We start from the raw sequence: 12660 nt of genomic DNA, 5'->3' as shown, positions 1-12660 counted from the left end.
GAATCTAAAGCCCTCGGAGACTGTAACAGACGAAGAATTCTCGGTAAGAACGGGTTATTAGAATCTTTATGTAATAGATATTGTTGGAAGTTATTTTTTGCTCTATCTATATTTAAATCAAGGGTGATATTAACACTACAACTACTAGAAATTCTAATATATTTGTTAAAATTATTGTCTAAACATATTATATAAAGTGAAAATATTATGCGAGAGTTCGTCATCTGAAGATTGCTGAAAAAGAAAAAGTAACTCGTATTAGGTACTTACTTTAAAAATAAAAATAAATTATATAGGTACTTATTAAAAAACTAAATTTACTTGTTCAATTCACTCACCTTAACGTAAACACAGCTATCAGGCTCCTAAGTATACTCGAGTGGTTTCCCCGCAAAATTACATCAAATCACTTGAATTATTAAAACTTTAACCGAAGTGTACTATTGCTTGCTTTTAGAACTTTCTCGAGAAATTGAATTGCTTATTTGAATTGACTACGGGTATAACATGGTTCTATTGTGAATTTGAGTTTTTCGTAATCGAATTACGGTTAGTAATAATTAAGAGAGAGGTTTCAAGTTTAATGGGTAATAGATATTATGTATTATAAATTCTTATAAAATATACTGAAATATAGATAATAATATATCCAGGCGTGACTTTTAAATTGAACGCAGCTTGGGTTTCCAATTCTATCGAGATTTTTATGTATTTTTTATGCGAATGGAAACGCGTCAACTGATTGTAGATAAAAAAGAAGTAAATATTGAATGTATTTTCCTCAGAAAAGATAGGATATTTCGAACCTTCATAATAACAAAATATACAAACAATGTATTTTCCTCAGAAAAGGATATTATTAGCAATGCGTATGATTGTTTCTTTATTTTACTACTATGAAATTATAGCAAAATCAGAAATAATCCCATAAAATTTTCAGCATGTATTTAATTATTACAGGGGCTACTACCACAACAGTATAAATGAAGCAATAAAAGCTCTTATTTGATAATTGCAACTCTCGTAAAGTATACTTTATTACATGATTTCTTTTGACTAAAATGTATATTACGTTACAGTTCCTGCAGACTTAAGCTCAAGGAAGGTCGAGCAATTTGCGTAATACGTATCTGAAGCGTAGGCTGTAAAATGTAATTAATTTTCAAGGGATTACAGTACAAACAGCGGGAAGAAAGGGCCACGGTGACCGGTCGACGTTGGATTTTAGTGTAAATAAAATTACAAGGAGGCCTTATTAAAACCCGTTCCACACCTGGACTTTAATAATATAGCGCCATTAATTAAATAAACTATTTGAATTGTTATCTCAATGGTGTGCACTCAATAATATGCAGTTGAACTCAAAAAAATGTTACCATATAAAATTTTCTAGAAAGAACTCTGTAGTGCAGTCAAAATATTATATTGGAAGCCAGGTAGTGCAGGAAGTAGACACAATCAAGGACCTCGGTGTCCTGTTTGATAAATCAGTAACGTTTGTACCGCATATTGAGAATGTTACGAAAAAAGCTTCCCAAATGCTTGGGTTCGTATTACGAAATACGAAAAATTTTAGTATGGGCCGAACAAAAATTATTTTATACAACTGCTTGGTACGAAGCAGCCTGGAATATTGTAGTTCCGTATGGAGACCCCACTATTCTACTCACATGCTAAGACTAGAAAGAGTACAAAAAAGATTTCTATGGCACTTAGCATTTTCTGTTGGGAAGCTTAGACAACTACCTACATATAAGTCGCGTCTTAACTTTTTTAAAATGCGTGCTTTGCATGTTAAATACAACATTATTGATGCATCTTTCTTATTCAAACTTATCAGAAATAAAATTGACTGTCCCGGTTTGTTGAGTCAAATTAGGTTTCGCGTGCCATATAGGTATCCCCGTAGCTGTATCACACCTTTTTACCCTCCATTACGTAGAACTGTTCTTGGTACTAATTCGCCACTTCTAAGAATGTTTAAAATTTTAAATGAGTGTAGTGATGTAACAGATATTAATTTTGATAGCCATAGATTATTCCTGAATAAAATCTACGAACACTTTATTAATTTAATTTAAAATCACTGAGCTTATATATAATTCATTCATAATCTCATAAATGTTAATCCAATTTAGTTTATTAAGAAAATTATTATTGTTAATCTTTTTTTTTTTTATTTGTCTAAATTTAAAATGTAAACTAACTGTAATGTAAGTACTAATTATCTGCCTTGTTTGTTTTCATAACCGTTCTGTTTTTCTTTTCTTAAAAAAAAAAGTTTTTGCATGTGGTGTTAGCCTTTAAGTAGCTGTTGCATTTGTATAAGTTATTTTGTGTTCTTGTTTCTGTATGTTTGTGTTGATGTAAACAACTGTTGGCTGACCTTAATTAAATAAATAAATAAAATAAATAAATCTCCTTGGTTCACTGTAGGTATATCTTGGCTTTGACGTCGTGGGAAAATGTGTCCTTTCCACTTGGTATAAGGTATTAGTTGGAATAGCAAATTAAACAATTCTGTTGATACGATTTAGAAGTATAAGCGTCGCAATATCGTGTTTTGAATTGCGATTGTGTAACATACTCTGAAAAGGGGAATATGGATATATTAGTAGCGGGAGGGAGCGATACGGATATGGAGCCGTAACTTCTGAAGAAATTTGAGCTGTAATATCTCAATAAAGAAACATTGTAACACAATGTACGCAAGTTAACCGAACTCACAACTAGATGGCACCAGCTGTCGTATCACGATATTTAGATCTCGCTATCGTTTATCTCACTAAGAATAGTGACCTTCGGCCGCATACAAATGTTGGTTCGGTACGCGGTCATGGCCGCGTCTCCTAAATCTCCAGCGCCCACACCCTCCACCTCCTCCGCCGTCGTTGCGCCCGCCGCGACCAGCAAGACTATGACTGCGACCGATACTGCTGCTTCTGTTTCCCCCTCTGCTGCTGCCGGCACTGCAAACGCCGCGCCACCTACCAAACAGCCCAACCGCTACCCCCCTCTTATAGTGGAGACACTGCCCGACTGGCCGACCCACTTTAGGGAGCTAAAAAAGGTCCTCGGGCACACTCCTAACGGACGTCCATTTGGCAAGGGTGTCCGTTTTATACCAAAGACAGACCAGGAGTTCCGACTCATCCAGCGCTATCTTACGCAGCTGGAGAGCAGCACCGGAATCTCTTGGTTCTGCTACTCGCTGCCCGCTGAGAGAAGCGTGAAAGTAGCGATCCGTGGTCTGCCGGCTAACACAGAACCGGCACTAGTGGAGACAGAGCTGCGCGAGCTCGGGTTTATTCCGGAACACGTGCGTGCAATCCCTGCTCGTCCAGGTAGGCCGGGCTGTCTGATGTTCGCGCAACTGCAGCGGACTCCGGACCTCATCCCAGGCATTTATGAGGTGAGCGAACTGCTCTGTATGCCTGGGATCACAATTGAGGCATGGCGCGGCAGAAAGGGGCCAGCGCAATGCCATCGATGCCAGCAATTCAGGCATTCCTCCCAAAATTGCCACCGGCCAATAGCCTGTGTGCGTTGCGGTGACAACCACCCGGCAAAGGAATGCCAGCGTCCGCGCGAGGAACCACCAACGTGCGCCAACTGCGGCGGCGCCCACACGGCTAATAACGCGACCTGTCCGATATTCCGGAAGGAGACGCGCAACCGCCGAGCGGGCACCGTCGCACGCACTGCTACAAATGCGCGCGCGCCCGCAACTGAAGCCGATGCACCTGGCTCGCTCATGGCTGCTGCCAACCAGCCAGGTCCGACAACTAAACGCCGCCGTAAGCGTGGCAAACGCACCCAAACGCGGCCGCCAGCAGCACAGCCTGCGGCGCCACATTCGGCAGCGCCAACCACTGCTCCACCTACTGTTCTGCCGGTAGCATCTACCTCTAGGCCGCGCTCTGCACCACCAGTTGCGCCGCAGCCTACGCAGCGTAGCAAGAAGTCCAAGCCCTCCGTGGTCGCCGCCCCCATACAGGGGACGAAGGCGAAGCGTGTGATGCCGCTGGACCCCAGACTGACTAAGGTTATCAGCACTCTTAATCAGGTGCTGGTGGCTATCCAAGAACAGCGTGACCCAATACCGCTGATCTTGGGCTGCATCGCGGAGCTCTGTGCCTCTTATGTCTGAGCTCCGCATCGCATTTTGGAACGCCGACGGGCTCTCAGCGCAAAAAGCCCGTCTCTTCAAAACCTTGCTCTGTCAACGTCAAGTGGATATCGGCCTGGTTAACGAAACACACCTCCGACCGGTAGACAAGTTGAAGGTTTCCGGATACTATGTCTATCGGGAGGACCACACCTCGCCGATCGGGACTGCTTACAGGGGATTAGCAGTCCTGGTCCGTCGGAATGTCATTCACCAACTACTTCCAGTACCTCAGTTACAGTCGTCGTACGCCCTCGGCGTAGAAATCTGTGTAGACCGCCAGCCCACTCGTGTGTTCGCCTTTTACAAGCCGCCGCAGAATCGACTCGCAGTGGCTGATGTCCGAACCTTGCTGGACTCGCCGCTGCCCACGATCCTCGCTGGCGACTTCAATGCGAAACACACGGCGTGGAACTCCAACACCGTAAGCCCGGACGGCAGACGCCTCCTGGACGACGCAGACCGCCACGGCTACGAAGTGCTAGGACCAGAGGTCCCAACGCACTACCCGTACTGTGCAGCCCACACTCCGGACGTCATCGACATAGCAGTTGCTCGTGGCCTCGCCGCCGCACCGTCGCTTGACGTCCTGGATGACCACCTCATTTCAGACCACCAAGCCGTCCTCATGACGCTGACACTGTCTCCGATGACAACATCAATGCCTTCTCCGAAACATCGCCAGGACTGGAGAATCTTCGCCGAACACATGGCTGAACATTCTCCGTCCTTTAGAGTCGAGAGCCCTGCAGACGTCGACCGACTCGCCACGGACTTCAGCGCAGTCTTGTCCAATGCGCTTCGCGAGTCCAGACTCGACGCTGCATCCACTCGCAAGAAACCCCAGCTCCCTGCCTATATACAAGCGATGTTAGAGGAGAAGAGGAAGCTGCGAAGACTATGGCAAAATCTGCGATGCCCGACCATGAAGACGCGGCTAAACGCTCTGGCAGCCAAGATTTCAGACGCACTGGAAACGGTAGCAGTCGAATCTTGGCACACCGCCATCGAGCGAGCCGGCGATGACTGGTCCGGCATGCACCGCCTTTGCCGCCAGCTCTCCAGGAAGCCCCCTCCGATTAGACCCCTCATGGCCGGTGACGGAACCCCACGTTACCGCGCCGAGGATCGAGCGGAGATTTTTGCAGACTTCCTGGAGACGCAGTTTACGCCTAATCCGACCGGGAATGTGCAGCACGTAGAGACCATCGAGCGACAGGTGAAGGATTACTTCGAACCGCCGATACCACCGACAGAAGACCCCGTCGTGTTCTCTCCTGGACGAGTCCAAAGGATGATTCGACGAACTAAACTACGCAAAGCCCCCGGCCCGGACCGAGTCACCAATGAAGCCCTGCGTCACCTTCCTCCGCGAGCCATCGCGACGCTGACGCGGCTCTTTAACGGAATCCTCCGTACCGGGCACTTTCCATCTCCGTGGAAGCTCGGCCGAGTCATCCTACTTCCCAAACAAGGTAAAAATATCTTGCTACCCGAGAGCTACCGTCCCATCACCCTTCTGTCGTCAACCTCGAAAGTCTTCGAGAAGCTACTGCTGCTGCACATGACGCCCCACCTTCAGCCACGCGACGAACAGTTCGGTTTCCGCGCCGAACACTCCACCACTCTACAAGTGGCGAGAGTACTGCACCACCTCGCTGCCGCCTACAACAAGCGAGAACAATCGGTTGCAGTGCTCCTCGATATGGAGAAAGCGTTCGACCGCGTATGGCACACCGGACTCATCTACAAGCTGTCCACGTCTACTACTCCGCGTCGAGTAGTTAAGACTGTGGCCACCTTCCTGCAAGACAGACGTTTTCAAGTGGCGGTTGAAAATGCTCTGTCCACAGAGCGCCCCATCCGAGCCGGTGTGCCCCAGGGAAGCTGCCTGTCGCCCGTCTGCTATAGCAGATACACGGACGACATCCCAGTCGCTGGCGGAGCCATCCTAGCGTTGTATGCCGACGACGCTGCGTTTATTACCACCTCGCTGAACGCCAAGCATGCATCAGTAAAGATGCAGCGAGCACTGGATGCACTTCCCTCATGGCTGGAGGACTGGAGACTCAAGGTCAACGTGGGGAAAACTCAGGCGATTTCCATCGGACGGGCGCGCCTCCTGCCGCCCCCGGTGTCTCTCATGGGCGAGAATGTCGAATGGTCTCCGACGGCCAAGTACCTTGGTGTGACCATTGACAAGACACTCTCGATGCGGCCCCATGTGAAGAACGTGGTTGCCCAGACGCGCGCCGTGCGGAACATACTCCGCCCCATGCTGGCGTCTCACCTGCCTCTCCGTACGAAGCTGTGCATTTACAAAGCCTACGTTCGCACGCGACTCACCTATGCGGCCCCTGCGTGGTTCGCGCTGACCAATGAGACGGACCGCAAGTCGCTGCGAGCGCAGCAGTCGCTAGCGCTCCGCACCATCTCCGGAGCACCACGCTTCGTACGGAATCAGGTCATCTCCAGGGACCTGCGCATGGAGAGCCTGGACGATTTCGTTCGTCGCCTGAGTTCCTCTATGTTCGCGCGCGCTGACGGAGCGCGATCCCAGCATTTGCAGGGCATCGCGCCATACCATCGGAGACCGCCGGACATAAGAGGCCTACCACGTGACCTAGTCTCCTAGGACACGACCGCTTCCTCGCCGCTGGCTGATGGGCGCCCCCCGGCACCTTGCCGGCGGGCTCGACCTCGCTAAGTGGCGGGTGGCTTCACCCACGGACATTCCTCCCTGCAGCAGCTAGCAGATCGCCCGCGATAACACGCGGGCTCGATCGCACTGCAGCAGGACACCTCCCGGACACGACACCTCGGACCATTAGGTCCCACCCAGTGCCCCGCCTGTAGTTGCAGGCGGCGTTGCCACCACTGAAAGGGGCCGTCGCCCCGAACAGTTACCCCGAGGCCTGTGAAGGCCTGCGTGGAAGACCCCGCGAGCGTGTTGGTTCGGTTCCGTGCCGGTTAGGGCCTGGATACACGCACGCTATACGCTTTCACCTTTGTTGAGACGTCTTAGTGTCAAGTACCCAGATATTCCCGTTGCTATTACAGTGAACTTCCACCCCTGTTGGGATTCACCTTGATAGCACGGCGCGCATCACAGTTATTATTGTCAATAGTCTGTAGTTACGTTTACTCAATAAATACTGTAGTATCAATCTGCATTTCTGTCACCCTTCACCCCTCACCCCTTACAACATGACATTTAATGATATTTTTTATTATTTATTTATAAAATAATTAAATAAAACAGTGTATAGTCATCTCTAAAATTAAATTTTTCTAAGCTGAATATTTACTAGTTGTCTGTATCGTGATTCATACTAAAGATTTAGATTATATTATGTATTATACGCACGATATATTTCGAGTTAGCTAGTATACCTACCAACTTAACATATAACCGAATGACTATTATCACTAAAATGAATATTTTTTTTCAGAAAGTAACTACGAGCTCATCACGATGAACACATAGTTATCATTTCCATGTATTAATCCCGCAATTTAAGTAAATTTGATGCAAATTATGCAGCAAGATTCCCATTTTCAAATGGATGCTCTGACGTTACCTCTACCTTAGCACAAAACAAACAAGGACGCCCACAAAAACGTTTCTATGCAAATATGGACAAATAAACCTCGTACGAGACGAAGGTGCTTAGAAATATAGCCCTGGAAAGGTCTAAAGATTTACGTGAAATGCTAAGAAAAATGCATATTGCACTAACTATTAACCTAAGGGAAGATATGCGAAGAAAATCCGAAGGATGCATAATTAATTCCTGTTAATGAAAGAGCTTTGCTGCAAACATTGAGTTTCTTAGTTCTAATGTTTTTATTTCTTTCGCTACTGTTACGATAAAAATCAAAGTAGGTATTTATCCTAGCAATATGAAGTTGTTGGTTAGTTCTAAGATTAGTTTTACATAGGATAGTAATTTTTTTGGCTCTACATATTTCATAATAATGTTTTAGACACTTTAATACTATGTACCATCGACTTGAAAATATGATAGTTAATTATCATACTTAACAAGAAGAAGACAAGAATTATCTTACGTTAAAATTTAACAGTATAAAGTAAGTATAAATAAAACCTTTCACGATGCTCAAAATGAAACTCGGACTTCCCTATAATTTAATCAACTTTATAAAAAGTTATACTTAGAAAATTTAAATGAAAATACGCGGGTCTTCCATAAATATTACGTAATTTTTTTTCGTTAAGTTCATACCTAAATATATTGTCTTAAGATTATGGAATTATCAATATAAGAGTCAAGGAAGATATTGTTTTTTGTTTAACCGCTATTCTGAAGGGCTTGAAATGTTATTAAACACGGTGACTGCTATTGAACACTTTGAAGAAAGCTTTTGATTAAAAGCTTCAAAGTATCACGACGCGACGGGTAAAACCACTTCTTAAATTTATTAAAGTAAATAGTAGTTACAAAAAATTCTATTCTTTACAGATACGTTTCAATATTGATTGGTTTATAAATATTGTATTTTAAAAGGTATATTAAATATTTATATACCTATTTGTTTATTATTCCTACATTTCTGTAATTGCCTTCATTTTAAACAACAATATCGAATATTGATCAAACAAAATTATCGCATACTGCGTATTGAATTGTATTCGGCGCAATTATCTAATTATACTCAAATAATAGATTCCCAAGAGAGCCTTAATTCAAGCTAAATATTATCACACTTCCACCATTATTTAATGGCAAATGTTTACAAATTGTAGTATAATTATTATCTATTAAATTATATTTATCTACTTAATTATTGGAATGACAAAATCTCGTGTAAATCTTAGTTTTGGTTAGATTAAAAAATAAAGTACCAGTATACACCCTCTGGAAAATCCATCCGTATTTAATTCATTTGTCACAAAATTCTTTTGAGATAATGTTACACATTCCTCTCCCCACTAACATTTCTCTTAGTTGCAATGAATCATCTCAATCTAACCAAATCCATAAGTTTTATGTCTTTCGTTAAGCATTATCGTAGTTTATCGTATCATTTACATTTGTAAACAATATAAAGCATACAAAGGAGGAAATATTACGGCGGAATATAAAAGAATTGAAAACATTTTATCATTTATAATATCATGTTCAGTCGTATCCAGTGTAATCTGATTCCCACGTGAACCTCGCTTCCCTCGAGACCACATTTTCGGCGTAGTTTTATACGCGACGCATGCTTGATTTCCACTATACATATTTATGCCGTTTCCGAGCGTGGAAAAAAGAATTTTATGGTCTTTTACGTAGGTGACCGAATGTGTTTTTAGGCTAGCTGTGCGATAATATTGACTTGTTATTGCTAGTTCATAGTTTATAGACTAACTTATAACTTTACCCAAGCGATATCGCTCATGTAAGCTATCATAAAACTAACAAATTAGTGGGATGCCATTCTTCTAATGAAATCAATTAGACGGAAGTATGAAATCATTTAGATTAGTGTAGATGTCAATAACTTTTATAAGCCTATAAAAGGTAGAATCATAGGTTGAAACTTTAATTATATATATGATACAGGATTATTTTTCAATGGATGAGAAAAATAAACGTAGCTTCTATTGCTATACTTATTCAAATAGATTTTATTAATAGTATATGGGGTTGTAGGACAGGAAAAACGTAGCCGAGTGATTCTAGCGTCGTCACCATTACGTAGGGAACATTATAACTTATAACATAGGTACTATAAATATTAAATTGATTATAATAATATGGGTGGAATAAATGAGTATGATTTAGAATTCGTCGAAAGATACTGTACTGTACCCTACGCATGCAATAATTTATTATGCGTATTAGTATGAATTAGAATTCTTCTTAGGATACAATTAGCATAGGTACACTTAATGCAATTAAAAAAAAACATAATTATACTTTTAAATTGAACAATTCATACCTTTACGAGAAGATATCATTCCAAACGCTATCAGAAGTGATTGAAGTTCAAAAATCAAACAATTATAACAAACATAGATCAACCGATATTCAGATAAGCTAGGGAGCATTTTCTCGATGTAAGACGTCGTAAGACGAATAAGCCAATCCGTCGTAGGGTTGCTACGTCATCTTCATTGGTGTGTGAAAATTATTATTTATTTAAATTCAAGAATGTATATTTATTTACCGTCAAATAATTGCCTGTATTATTTTTAGTAACGACAAAAACCTATATTGTTTTTAAAACCTCATCTTATTCTGAATTAGAAAAATTATGATACTGATTTCGTAGCGAAGTCGATTGCATTATCTACTTAGTATCCACCACTCGATTAAATTAGTCCTGAAGTTTTAATAACAAAAATTTTAAATTAGTAAGATAGAGCATCAAAGTTTGTCTCAATTTCCTAACTAAGTACTGCGAATACATATTTTACTGCGAAACATATTACTGTGAATCAGCATTATTTTTAATTTATAAAATATATCCAACAGTTCCATAATTACTTTTGAAGTTTGTCTTGCCGTCCTACTAACCTTAAAATAATACTACTATAATCAAATATTATTTCGAATATATTAAATGTGTATAAGATAAATTGTCCGGAGGCAGCCCTAGCTCGACAGCGAGTTTGTACAATCAATCGTAACTTGTAGGATGGATTGTGTGCTTCGTATCCATAAAGTTAGTGAGTTTAAGTTCGTTGCATGCTCGGGATCAGCAAGTTAAAATGCCAATTGAACTTCAAACTAAATTACTCCGATATGTTGTTATTAATTGAAAACTATGGGTGCTATTTATCAACTGAATGTCTTAGTAGATCTCTCTTGAATTTCGAATTAAATATGCATGTCAGGAGTAGCTAATTTTAGCACGAATTACGCTTAAATTCTCACTGCTCAGGATAAGGTCTTAGTTGATTTCCCACAAGGACTGTGAAATCGTTGACATACGAGCTTGGCTCTCTGAAAAGTGTATATCTAGAATTAACTTTGAGATTTTAGAATTTTGTATATAAAGATATTTATGTTAAAGTTTATAAGTGGAATTTAATTTTCATCTAAATAAAACCATCCATCCAACCATGTATAAAAGCCAGTTTTTATGTATTTGTGAACTATTAAGATTTTTATGTTTTATTATCATTTAGACATCGTGCATCAATTGCTTCGCGAGGCTGATCGCTCTGTGGAAACTCGCCTATTTACATACTGTTTATTTATAACATTAGATCTTGGAGCTTATCTGCTTATTAGATATGAAATTCATTGTATACAGATATATAGGAAAAGATTAATAAACTTAACTTCTCAACATAACCTTAACCATGCCTATAACAATTTATTATCAGCATTGCCTCTTTTTAGCACAAATCACGAAATGCCTCTACAATTTCACCCTAATTTGAATACACGATAAACTAGTCATGTGATAGCGTATTCAAGTACACGGCCACGTACACAGGCTCCCGGATCGCTAATTTGCGCGGACAAAGCAAAAACATGAGCATTCTGTGAACTAGCCGGGTGTGTTGTTGCAGCGAGCAAATTCTCACGAATTTAGCGTAAGCCCGCACGACTTAGTATCTGGCAACACGTGTATTTACGTTTTTATGTGCATTTTTTCTTGTATGAGAGTTTTTGGACGTCTGATAATGATTCTAAACGCAGTTAGTAATATAGGTTAATCAGCAAATAGCCATCTGCCTAGTTTGTGTATTGATAAACAATGATTACTTAAATATGATAGAAAAATTATGAATTATTATAAAACTAAACATTTTTTACTCCAGTAGGTATATTAGGCTACATAAGCGGAGACATGTTGTTGCGTAGCACATTGCTTAAAACAAACATGTTCCTAAAATATTTAAATTTCATAAAATCGTCTTTACATTGGATGTTTTTACAACTGCGTATAATCAAAAGCATAAAAATATCAAACGTCGCTTGTACGGTCAAAAATATACATCATCTCATACAATAAAGAGAATATTTCATGTCTAAATTTCAGTTGTATTTCATAACATAACAAAGAATTCGCACTGCCTAAGCAAGACAATGTTTGCGCAAAAGGAAAAAGAAACCGTTACATTACATATGATTTTTTATCAAAGGCCGGAGTCTGAGCTATAAATATGGTATAACACTGAATAATGTAACATGGTCCTAAGTAAACAGTCTTGAATAATAACAAAATGGGGACAGGCATATCGCACATTCGCATACATTTGCTTTTAATTGTTAAACTTTCGCTTTGATTTATATACAATGCGCGGTGCTTTAATTACAACAAATCCTTGGAGTTTACACTGTGATATTTTGAAAATATTTCATACAAGTAAGGAAGATTAAATTAAAAGGGAGTGTAATAATTAAATATTTGTATAATGGTATTAGGTCAATATTGTAATAATTACTAATAGTGATGCTAAATACAATTTTTTTCCCTATGCATAATGCTCTACCATTTGACGTGTTAACAGCGTCATGAACAAA

Source organism: Colias eurytheme, chromosome 10 (assembly GCF_061535395.1).
Source record: "Colias eurytheme isolate Ceu_HAF_F1 chromosome 10, ilColEury1 Martin Lab GWU primary, whole genome shotgun sequence".
Taxonomy (NCBI): domain Eukaryota; kingdom Metazoa; phylum Arthropoda; class Insecta; order Lepidoptera; family Pieridae; genus Colias; species Colias eurytheme.
This window is presented reverse-complemented; position numbering follows the sequence as displayed.